Genomic DNA, 13,327 nt, shown 5'->3' on the forward strand with positions numbered 1-13,327 from the left:
GGTTTAAACAGTTCTTTATGGTCTTAAACGTTTCAAAAGGTAAAAAAAACAGTGAACATCCATTTTCGGTTGATTTGTATCGAATATGTGTTGACATCTTGTGGTGCAGTAATGTGGCAGTTTTTAATACATCTCTTATGAAAAACATCATCTTCCTCACACAGACCGGACAGACCCTGTCTGCTCCTGAGTGACACAGCCAGCAGGACCGGAGTTTGCTGAATGGGCTCATTTAAGATTTAAGATCAAATCCAGCCATGTTACTGGTTCGGCGATGGTGTTATTCTGGCTTCATGAATACCACTTTAGGATCAGACTCCACGCGGAGCGACGGCTGCGCTCATTCCTGGTGCCCCCCAGGTGGCGCTCTGCCGTCTTGCTACAGGCCCTGCCATTTCTCCCATTTGTTTAATGGATGCGGTCACAGCGTGCTTTCGCTGGAGGTATAGGGGAGGACAAGATGGCGCAAGGGATGAAGGAGCTAAAGATAGAGAAGGGGGAGCGGTGCAAGAGCCTGGCTCATCAGTGCACTTGTGCTTTTCGAGCCCCAGATGAGGACAGAGAGAGTCCTGGCGTCACGAAGCTGATTCCACTCTGCACTGGGCCTCCCAAGCACTTCCGCGTCATTCTGGGAGAACTTGTTAATGAAAGTGCACCGTGACTTAAGAGTCGGGTTCACAGATCTGACCCATGGTGATATGGTGAGCGTGTCGGGAGGAGGTGGGTGGCGGAAGGGGGAAGAGGGGGGGGGGGTTGGTGTGTGTTTATGAAGAAGGCAAGTAGGGACTGATGGGGGAAGGGGGGGGGCGTGTGTATGTGTGTGTCTTGGAAGGGGTCTGCGGGTGGAGGCCGCGAGTATGTGTTTGGGGAGATGGCGAAGTGGGACGAGATAATAAGCTGGAGAGTGAAGCAAGCACACGGCACTGCACAGGCGAGTGGCGGCGTAATGGAAATCCAGAGTGCTTCCTAACAGCGTAATAAACCGTGCAAAAGAGAGGTCACACCCGCGGCAGGGCCCCCTCTCACAGCATCCCGGGGAAACAAGCCAGGCGGGTGAGGAGAGGAGCGACGCTCTGAAAGCCGTTTGCACACTGCTAAGGCCGAAGGAATATATCCACAGTTTAATATACAGTAGAATCACCTGAAATAATACGTGCGATAAGCGCTGCAGATCTATATAATTTACTTGATTTTTTTTTTCACGTTTCTGCATTTTTCTACACTTTTCACAGCTCATTCCTTCAAGATTCTGTAGTTTCACGCTAAACTTTGAAATGGCACACAAACTCAGATGGTACATACGGCCGTTCTAGGGAGACGGGAACAGAAGAGGAAATTCACATTCCTACATATGTAGATCCATAAAGGATCAATTGTAATAATCCATTGGAAAGAGGTTTTTCAAAATAATTTTTCCTAGATCAAAACAGAGACCCACTGTGGTGGAAAAAGCACTGTTTGTTACATAAGACAAGAAACTATGATGATTCATTTGGTTCTAAATAAACATAGTAACTTAGGATTTCATACCACAAATTGTGATGGTTAATTGTGTTTACCTCAATATTCCAGCAATTATCTGATGCCTCTCATCATTAAAATCCATTCATGGAAAAAATGCATGTAAAAGTGTAAATTTCATGAAAGTGAGCCGGTACGAGTTATTTTCTGCAGATGCACTGCTTTTATAGTAATAATCTGCCCGTTTCTTTTCATTATGATTTAATTTTTGAATAACTGATTACATTGTGTAATAGGACATACTACTTAGGTGGTAATTCATTACAGGAAGTTTTAGTCATTTCAGATTAAATGACCTCATTCCTTGTAAAGCAAACGTAACGTTTAATGGTTGTTAAGGATGCTCCTGGTGACAGTGTCTTCAGGACCTGCTTCTAGTAAACAACCTTGTCTTACTCTTCAGACAAATAGACAGCGGCCTTTTATAGGTTTGTCTGTGGAGGGTTCAGATGCAAAAACAAGTTGTTGTTCTCCACTGTTCTTATGTAATTCTTTGTTTTCAGGACTTGCCTTATATTTGTCTGCAGCAAGTACACTCAGTGACAAAAAAAGTTAAGCACCCAGATGTGGTGGAAATGAGATGAATCTGCATGTGGTGAAAGGTCATGTGACTGTATCACAATGATTGTAATATTAGATAAAATGGACATCGGAGCTGGCAGTATGAGCACACTGCTGGTCTCATGTCAGGAGGGTGTGGCACCCCCCCCCCCCCCAGGCCTGGATAGTGATACGGTACGGAAGGGAGTCATACAGCTGTTATATCCTCTTCTGCGGCAAGATCCTGAAGATTGACACTGGCTCTGAGTTGACATGTGAGCTGATTCCACACTTGTTCAATTGGGGAAAGATCGGGGGACCTGGCCGTCCACTGGAGGACCTCAACATGATGCAGGCAGTCCATAGACACACATGCCATGTGTGGATGGGTGCTGTCTTGTTGAAAGACTGTACCAGGGTGCTGTCTCAGGAGGGGTAATACACGCGGACTCAGGATGTCACTAACGTAGTGCTGTGCCGTCAGGGTCCCCCGAATCACTACCAGAGATGACCTGAAGTCATGCCCTATGGCTCCCCACACCATGATGTCATACCCAATGGCTCCCCACACCATGATGTCATACCGTATGGCTCCCCACACCATGATGTCATACCCTATGGCTCCCCACACCATGATGTCATACTCTATGGCTCCCCACACCATGATGTCATTCCCTATGGCTCCCCACACCATGATGTCATACCCAATGACTCCCTCCACCATGGTGTAATACCCTATGGCTCCCCACACAATAATGCCAGGAATAACGCCGGTGTGTTTCTCCAAAACATTGACTGTCATGGATCGCTCTGGGGAATCCTTATCGTCATCCCAGCCCTGCCCCCGGGGATTCCAACTGATAGGGCTTCCCTGATGTGACAAACCCTATTGGCCCGTTTTTCTGGTTTTGCCGGTTGCTCCGGTTTAAGACACACCTATCCCAGCTGTTTCAAGTTCTCTCTTGATCAGTTTTCTATTTCTGGTGACCTGGTTTGTTGATCTGCGTGAGATCTTCATGGTGTGCCCTGAGTTCGAGGAATTTTCCCTGTGTCCGTTTCCCTGTGTATCGACTTCTGCTTCGTCTCCTAGATTCCGGGTTTCTGCCTATCCCTCTCAGTACTGATGCCGATCGCCCGACCCTTGCCTGAAAGACCGATCTCGACTTTCGCCTCAACCCTCCTGGAACCAACGCCAATCGCCCCACCCTCGCCCGGATTACCAACCACATTTTTTTGGCTCTGCCCCCGGTTACCTTAACCTGAAGCTGATCTGCGTCAGTGTCTATCTTCTGATCCTTACAACATTGGCTGGATTGGTCTTCTCCCCTCAGCGCCGCCATATGCGCACACAACGGTCATCTGTGGTAATGCAGAACCGACGATCACTGCTGAGCACAGTAAACTTGTCACCAGTCCATGCCCCCTGGTTACGGCACCACTGCAAATGCAGCTGTCTCAGCATTGGTGTTAATGGCAGCTTACACATGGGACGGTGAACCCGTAGTCCAGCTGATGCCAGTCGTCAAGACACGGCGTGGGATGCCATGGGGTGTTGTAGCGAGTCCAATACCGGTGTCTACATGACAGGTGCAGATGTCTGTAACGCTGCACAATACGATGGTCCTCCGTTGGTGTGGTCTGTCTTGGGCGACCGGAACCTTCATGACGTCTGTGGATGCCCCACATGCTGGGTAATTGCACGATACGATCACCAAGCCACATGCAAACCCACAATGTGACCCCTATCAAACCTCGTCAAGTGCTGGTAATGCTGTCTAATGCGCCTACGTGGCGTCCTCTGTGTCTGGTGACTAGACGTGCCAGCTCCTTGTAAATCGAATCATTTACATACCCATTCCTGGTCTGCAGGTGTACCAAATTACATACAAATCAGACCATTACTTCTGGGTGCATAATTTTTTTGTCACTGAGTGTATTTCGGCATGCTTTGAAGTCTTGGAGCGTACAATTTCCCTGATTTTTGAGTAATAAATATTGTTACTTGCATCGTGTTTTATGCTTCCTGGGATACGGTGAGACCTTCCTAAGGCACGGTGAGACCTTATATTGCAGTTATGGAAGATCAATTGATGTATTAAGAGTCTTATTGCATCAGAAACAATTGTTCTTTTATTGTTTCTTAAATCTGTCGGCTGGCAGACGAAGCCCGCAGGGTGTGCTGTGTTGATCCAAATCTATCCCAGGATCCCTGAGACCACGTGCTGTTCAAAATAACTTCATTCACTTATTACATGTATGCTTAAACATACAGTACATAGAGTGCTCGAAGAATGTTTTGGCACGTCTGCTTAATTCTGTAAAAATGTTGTAAATTTATTGGTTTCATAATAAAACAATTTTTTACATACATATAATCATTTTAAATGTACATTTTTTTCATTGACTCTATAAGCTATTAACTGCAATTGTAGTCTTTTGCTTCTGAAAGAGATACTCGCTACAAATGTTTGGTGTTTTATGTTAGTGTAAAGCTGTTACTAATTAAAAAGCACCAAATGAGACCGTTTGATAACAAACCTTTGTTTGTTTAATTTAATTATTGCTTGAAAAGAATGTTTTACTTAATATTGCAGATTTTTTTTTATGTGATTTAGAAAATATATATGTTTTGTAAATGTAACATATGTAGAAATAGATATGTTTTGTAAACATATGCTTAAAGTAATGATTTAAGTTATAAAGCAAATACATTTGCCACAGTTTTACTCCGTTAAGCAAGCATTCCAAGACTTTCAGCGAGCACCGGATGTGTGATCCCTGTACAAGCATGTGCAGCTCATGCATGCCGACACTTCATTTTCTCCCCAGTATTGGAATGAGCTCAGAGGCAGTTTAGGGTGGAACGGCCTCTTCCAGGCCTCCTGGCACGGAGGGCAGACTGTCAGGCGTAATGCTAATAGATTCCTGTGTATTTTAGGAACAATAATTAACTCTTATTAGCATGCATCTCATCATGGGCGCTACTCTAACAAGGGGAGACAGAGCTGCCCTAACCCTTTGAAGGGTTCCTCTGAGCCCGGTACTCTTGTATGTCTGAAGCAGCTTCTTGATTTTGATCCCCTCGTCACTCCTGTTTGTGTTTCCATTGACCCCGGCGTCTGACCCAGCAACCAGGACGCCCCCCTGAATGCGAATGTGTCGTTTCCAGAGGCTTTTGTCAACCCTTTTGACAGGTTGGACAATCGAGTGCACAATTCTCCAAGTAGATGCAAATATATATGACCCCAGTTCTCTGTCGTACATGAATGGAATGCGATTGAATCCTGTGCATTTTCATATTTCGTAAATCCATGGCTTGCTTACGGGTAATGCAGTGACGGGTCACCAACATACCCAGAGTCTCACAGAAGTGCATTCAGCCAGGAACCGGGGATTCGGCAGGAACTGCTGTGCGATTCCACCCTCTATTGGGGGAAGGTTCCTGGTGTTCCCTGCATGCGTGTGTGGCGGGGGCCTGCTGCCTTGTGCTCTTAACAGGGGACACCGGGCTCGTCATAATGTGTGGTTACAGAACACAGCTGGGTCAGAAGTCCCTAAGTATTTAATATCATTGTTTCAGAATTAGCTTCTTGATTTCATGCATTATACACAGGTAATTGCACTGAAAATGCTAAGTGACATCTGATAATCACAAAGCATAACAAATTCTGTTTAAGGTGCTGCTGTTAAATGCTGTTTGCCTTTGATCCCTCTGGTCTCCGTGGAAACTCGATAGTACAGTGATTTATTTTATGTCAGGGTTTGTACTAGGATGGCCCCTTAAATAAATTAATGAAATGTAGACTGAAAAAAATCTCTGTGTGTTTCATATTGGTCAGGTTACCTTCAGGCTATTGGTCATGTTACCTTCAGGCCATTGGTCAGGTTACCTTCAGGCTATTGGTCAGGTTACCTTCAGGCTATTGGTCAGGTTACCTTCAGGCTATTGGTCATGTTACCTTCAGGCCATTGGTCAGGTTACCTTCAGGCTATTGGTCATGTTACCTTCAGGCTATTGGTCATGTTACCTTCAGGCTATTGGTCAGGTTACCTTCAGGCTATTGGTCAGGTTACCTTCAGGCTATTGGTCAGGTTACCTTCAGGCTATTGGTCATGTTACCTTCAGGCCATTGGTCATGTTACCTTCAGGCTATTGGTCATGCTACCTTCAGGCTATTGGTCATGTTACCTTCAGGCCATTGGTCATGTTACCTTCAGGCCATTGGTCAGGTTACCTTCAGGCTATTGGTCAGGTTACCTTCAGGCTATTGGTCAGGTTACCTTCAGGCTATTGGTCATGTTACCTTCAGGCCATTGGTCATGTTACCTTCAGGCTATTGGTCATGCTACCTTCAGGCTATTGGTCATGTTACCTTCAGGCCATTGGTCATGTTACCTTCAGGCTATTGGTCAGGTTACCTTCAGGCTATTGGTCATGTTACCTTCAGGCCATTGGTCAGGTTACCTTCAGGCTATTGGTCATGCTACCTTCAGGCTATTGGTCATGTTACCTTCAGGCCATTGGTCAGGTTACCTTCAGGCTATTGGTCATGCTACCTTTAGGCTATTGGTCATGTTACCTTCAGGCTATTGGTCAGGTTACCTTCAGGCTATTGGTCAGGTTACCTTCAGGCTATTGGTCAGGTTACCTTCAGGCTATTGGTCATGTTACCTTCAGGCCATTGGTCATGTTACCTTCAGGCTATTGGTCATGTTACCTTCAGGCTATTGGTCATGTTACCTTCAGGCCATTGGTCAGGTTACCTTCAGGCTATTGGTCAGGTTACCTTCAGGCTATTGGTCAGGTTACCTTCAGGCTATTGGTCATGTTCAGTGACTTCAAAAGCTTCAGTTACTTGCACCTTTTGTCAGGAATGAGTGCTGAGAATCTGCCGGCCGCCTCACCACTGACCATCAGGTCCATCCACTTGCCGGGCTCGAGGTTTTGGTCCTCCATCTATTCAGCTTGAAAATGCTTGAAAAAAGCTGAATGTTTAAAAAACTGCTCTTTTTTAAATAAAGTCTTTTTTAAAAAAAAAAAAAAATAATAAACCTTGTGGTGACCAGTTTCGTGTTTCTCTAAAAATCTGTGACTGCAATCAAAAAAATTGTCATAGTTAGCATTTGCATTTTTCCCATGGAAAGGGGAAATGTCCTCCACTAATAAATAATAAAAACCTTATTTTGACAAATATCTGTGAATGTGATAAAAAAATTAATAATACCAAAAGTCACATATTTTGTTGGTTACTCATGGTTAAGGTTAGGGCTGGGTGGGGGTTAAGGTTAGGGCTGGGTGGGGGTTAAGGTTAGGGCTGGGTGGGGGTTAGGGTCAAAACTCAGGGATCAGCCTCTATATGACATGCCTCTCATTCGTATGTTATAATCAAAGCAGAGGGTCAAAGACAGGGCTGACAGTGCTCTGCTGCATGCAGCCATCAATCACCGTCCTCGGCTCCAACAGCCCCTTGGCTGACAAAACTCCACTGACTCTGATTCGGCTGTTGACTGTCTTAGGGTGTCAATAGGCTCAGCTTGGTGGACTTGCAGAGGTTGTGGTTGTGTTGAAAGGGATAATGAGACCGTGTACAGTTCCCTGTGTTTGCTTGGCTTTGGGATGTTTTGGTTAAAATGCAAAAATATAAATGGCTATAGATATAGGGTGATATGCTGGCTCACTGTGGCCTCACAGCTGCTGGCTTTTAGGTACCCTGACCTCATCTCTGTGTGCATGCAGTTTGCATCTTCTCCATGTGTTGGCAGCTTTTATCCGTGAATTGCAGTTTTCTCCTGCAGTCCAAAAAAAAGTACAGTTAACAAACTGGTGTTTCTAAAGTGCCCATTATAGACTGGATGAGAGTGTGTCCTATGATCCAAGGTTTTTCCCTGCCTTGTGCCCTCTGTTCTCCCAGTTCTCAGTGTCCTTCCAGGGATATTCCCAGTGTGGTTCCTGGAGTATTCTTCTTGTCATTCCAGGGGTATTCTCCATGTGCTTTCTGGAATATTTTTAATACTGGATAAGCTAGAAGATTGATGGATATATGCGTATTTCATTTTACCACCCATGCCACGCAGATGGTATTGACCATCAGCAAGACAAAGAAAATTAAATGTGCAATTCATTATCTATCAAAGCAACTGGACCCAGAACACTGGCAATAACCATGTAAGCTTTCTCTCTGCGATATGGGTCTATTCTCCGTCATGTAAAATGTTAAGAATGATATTTCATGCTCAGTGTTTCATCTGTTTTTATTTGAAATACTGTATTAAATCCAGAATAGGGAAAATGAACATTCTCATCATTGCAATTATTAGTTCCTTCACGTACGGCCAGCTGAGCAATTTACAGCTCTGCTAGGCTCCCTAAAGAATAGCCCCCCGCACTTCAAAGCCACCCATAATGCATCTCGGAAGGCTATGAAATAACACATTATATACATTTACATAAAGCGTGCTGCTCGTTCTTCCCTGATGTTGGTTTAATAATGGCACAAAACACCAATTATGCGTACAGATCTTAACAAAATAACTGCAAATATATTTTGTATTATTTCACTTAAAATTAAAAATATCTCTATTTCACTCTCAGTCTATATGATTCTTGGTTTTTCTTCAGAAATGAAGAAACACAGCCGGTTCAGTTTCTTTCCCTCGAATCTCTCGGCTATATTGCAGGGTTTTCCAGCTACTGAGTTTAACAGGGCTGTAGGTGGTATAGGACTGCAGTAATCGCAGACTCGTATAGGAAATGCACCCCATTCAGAAACCGTCCTCATTTGAACAGTCGAGTTGCAAAGATGCATGGAAAATGGCTTGAGTTACAGAGGGGTGTCAGATTAAAGGTTCCGCACCCAGACAGTGACCTAAGGTTCCCTGACAGTCTCTGCCATCTTTACTTTAATAGGCACATCCCTCCAGACGCATGTGGTCCTGCCGGTGCTGGGATTCGGAGCCTGTATGCTATCCAGGTGACGCGACATCTCATAGCGGCTCCATATTAAGGTTCCTCATTAGTTAGAGCTCAAAGACGTGGGATTTTCCCTTTCTCCTTGCCGGCCATCCATCACCTTCCTGCTGCATCACCCTGCACCATCCGTCACAGTGGTCTGTCTAAATGCCAGCTAAAGGACACCGACCCAGAACTGATGAGACACCTGGGTATTCCCGGCTTACTCAGATCACCCAGGAACACCGTGTGAGCGATTTCAGTGCTATGCCCACCCACGTCACTCAGCCTGAACTGAAGGGGTGTGTATTTCCGAGCATCCTGCTTCACTAAACCGGCCCGTTCCATCCGCAAACGCGGCTGGTGACGTCAAGCACCGCAGCGGCTGCGGTCATTTGGGAGAAATTTGAAAACTTTTCACTGTGACAACTGATTTCGCGTATGACGGCTGTGGAATTTAAATCAAATAACAGCTGACTTAATGTGAAAATATACCGGTAATTTGCAGCAGGTGTCAACACAGGGCAGTAAGATGAAATCTCCCTTGGTGGAGCTGGGAAGAATCGCTTTAAATTACGGCAGAACCAGCCCATCTACCATTACAGTAACTTACACTGTTATCACATTCTTATACCTTTCAAATGGTTATATAATCAAAGCTTTAACCTGACATGTTTCTGAATGCAGTCAGATCTACTCCAGCAAGACAAGTAACCTAATTTCCCCAAGCAAGATGAAGCATTTATTCGATATAAATGTCCAAGGGTTGGGGAACATGTAACCAGGTTCACAGTCAGTACAGCTGAGTTTATTAAGTTGATAGGTAGGTGCAGCTGAATCATATAGATTCTCGCAGGTAACCTAATATTATTATTTGAATTGCCCTCAGATTTGTACAGAATGGTGGGCAACCTCATTTGTTTTTAAAGCTGCTGACAAAATGACTGACTGAACTAACTGATCAGATTATATTGATTCTTAAACAGTTGATTAGATGTGAAATCAGCTGGATGGGTGTGATGGTCTATTTAAAAGCACAACCTTGTTTTTTTTTTGTGCACCACAAAAGTTGCCCATTGGCGATGAAAGTTTTTCGAATCGAAACTCGCTGCCTTATATCAATGGGAAAGTGCCCAAGCAGCATTGTTCGAAATGTTGCCCTGTGTATCTTCACTTTTAGATGAACAAAGGCAGAGAGTTAAGCAAAGCAGTCCTCAGGAAGCAGCTCGGCCAATGAGGGCTTTCAGAACCCTGGACAGCGACCCAACAGCCAGCAAAATAACTGCTGCATGTCTCCTTATCTGCCAATGGGCCTTCATGTAGCAATTCTCCACCCAACCAGATGGTGGCAGTTAAAGTGGCGCTACTGTATCCTCCAATTAGAATAACTGCTTTTTATACAAGCCTATCTTGTATAAAGATCTGGAGGACACCCCATGATGGCTACACATGGAACTGGGGCTCTATGTATAGAAACACTGTTTGAGTCACAAGAAACGCCATGCATCTGCAGAGCTATGCACATCCACGTCACTCAGACTGATTTGAAGGGGCACCCTCTCTTGCTAAACCCGCCTGGTCTGTCTGCACACATAGCCCTTACACATACATGCATACATATATATACATATACAAGCAATTGCTTTGAACCTCAAGCATGCAATTTCTCTAAAACAAATCCCAATTTAGCCACTAGTTATGGCTGATTCAGATAAGCATTGAAATTATGTGTCAGATTCCCAGATGAAAACGCTGTATATTATACCGGCAATCTCAGTCAGTATATCTCTTATAATGTATAATGCATATTTATATATTTCAAATATCTGAAATTCATTGCCTCTTAATTGGAAACGGTAATTGCCTATTAGGGTTCTAAACAGCCAATATAAACATGCTTCATCAAAATTCTGAAGGCATCATACAGTTTCAAAACTGCTTGGTTCTTCTCATCAGCATTTTATTCTCAATATTCTCTAAACAATATACCACAATGAGTGATTAATGACCTAGGAATTGATTTTGCTTTCAAGCAACTGATCTCCTCCAGGTTGATCCCCAGAGTAAAGATGGTTACGGACCTCTCATCAGAGAGGAACCCCCACCCCTTCAGGCCATGTTTGGCAAGCGGCGCCGGAGGAAAGCTGCAAAAATCACCAGGGACCCCAGCCACCACTGGCCACGCACTGCTCACTGCGCTACCATCAGGCAGACAGTACCGCAACATCAGGAGCTGGACCAGCAGGCTCCAAGACAGTTTCTCCCACCAGGTCACCAGGATGCTGAACTCCAACTGATATCCGCCATCCCCAGGTCACCACCCCCACTCCCCACTGCACTGGTGAATGCCTGTGGATCACTAAACTTCACTGTATTACACCTACAGTCTGTTTGTATGCCCCATGGTATATTGTAAGCATACTGCATGTATACTGCACAGCATGTGTACTATACTTTGTAGTTTCATTTGTGCATAAGTAAAGTTGTATATTGTTGCACAGTTGTTTTACGTACAGTTTGCTTATTTAATATACTGCACTGCTGAAAGGAACTTGTGACCCAAGACTTTCGCTCAGTAGTTCATCCGTTCTACATTAGTATCTCACATGCATCTAATCTATGTTCCTATGATAAGCGCTATGAAAACTCTGGCAGATTCAGGGGGCTCAGCACTGTGTTGGGGCCCCAAAATCTACTGTCAGGGGGCCCCTGCTTGACAAAGTCGACTGAGGGTGTCCAAGGTGGCATTTTTCTAACTGCACGCCTGCCTGCCCCAACATATCAAAGCCATATTTACTGTACTCCATACACATGGCAATGCTGATGCAACAGATGCTCCCCTAATGGCACTTTTGGTAATCCAGCATTTCTCAGCTTCTCCCAACACTCGCTCTCTTTTAAATGTGAACACATGCACTTGTTATGCCCAGCAATCAGCAGAGGAAGCAGCAGCGGCAGCAGGCTGCCCGGCGCCCCACTGGGGGCCGTTTGTCACTGGCTAACCTTGCCGATGCCTCACCTCCTCTCACCATCCACTTCATTGGCTGTAATTCTTCTTCCATCATGATCGTCTCTATCCTCATCTTCAGTTTGCTTGTTCTCTCTTTTTCCACATTTTGACTTTATGATTGGTGGAACATTTTCTCATCAAAGGTTAAGACGAGACAGGTCATGGCTGTGCCCCAACTTGAATTAAACAAAACAGTGGAAAGCTTTACTGGTCATTACAGGCCAGACTCAGAGACAGTAGAGGATCAGATTTATTGAGGATTTGGGAGTGCAAACAGTGTAAGAGATGTACCTGGTTCACACATGACACGAGTAGAAGAAAACAACCACCAGGGCGATGGTCCCCAGCAGGCACTGAATAAACGAAAATCGTTCTGACCTACGAGCGCCTTAAATGGATTGACCTGATTTACCAGAAAGAATAAAACAGCTTAAAGAATGAAATGAATCGAATTTATCAAAAGATACTTCTTCTCCTATCAAATTTTTCATGACAAAGTATGTGCTATGTTGTCAGAACTTAAGTGCCTATCAAACTCTCACTCCAAAGAATTGTGTTTATGGGAGATGTGAAAATGTCATGCGGTGATATTCCTGTGTTTACAACGTGATTATGATCCTCATTCACCTTCTAGAACTTGACAGGGGATTCTGTGCAATGAGAATTCAGACAGCGGGATAAATTGACCGGTGCTCCACAAGCAAGTGGACTCTAGGCATAATATTTAAATTGAGAACTGCTCATCCTTCATATAAAACCACGTTAAGAGGATCTCGATTAGCAAGCAACGCCTTCCACTTTCTTGACCTTTAACCGTTCTGTCTAACTTTGGGGTTTATTACTAGGTGCTCTGCGAGGAATGGCTGCCTGGACCAGAGGGAGAACGTTACTAAATGTCGTACACCAGGCCATCTGAAGCATGGCCCCCATTTTTAAATCCCCAAAACTCAAATTGCATGCATTCACCGATTCCGTGTTCTGCTCCACAAACAAGCACTCCAGAGAAAACTGCATCTTCTGAGGTGCGGCTTTTAGAGTCTGTTGCAGTCAGTGCATTGAGCCCACGCACCACAGTAATATTAGCCATGGAGAAGAAAGGCTGACAGCCACAAACTTCCCTAGATGCCATCCAGGGGTTGTGGGACTTTTCGGGTAAACAAGCACAATCCATCTGAGAGAAAAGACAGGCCAGTCAAATCACAGACATGCTGTAAAATCAAATTGCTATGAACCATTGTATCTTGGCTGGTCTAGTACTGTAGATTTTACAGTGTTGATGTGTATCTGGATGCTGAGTTTGCAATAGA

This window comes from Brienomyrus brachyistius, chromosome 6 (assembly GCF_023856365.1).
Source record: "Brienomyrus brachyistius isolate T26 chromosome 6, BBRACH_0.4, whole genome shotgun sequence".
In the NCBI taxonomy this organism is placed as follows: Eukaryota; Metazoa; Chordata; class Actinopteri; order Osteoglossiformes; family Mormyridae; genus Brienomyrus; species Brienomyrus brachyistius.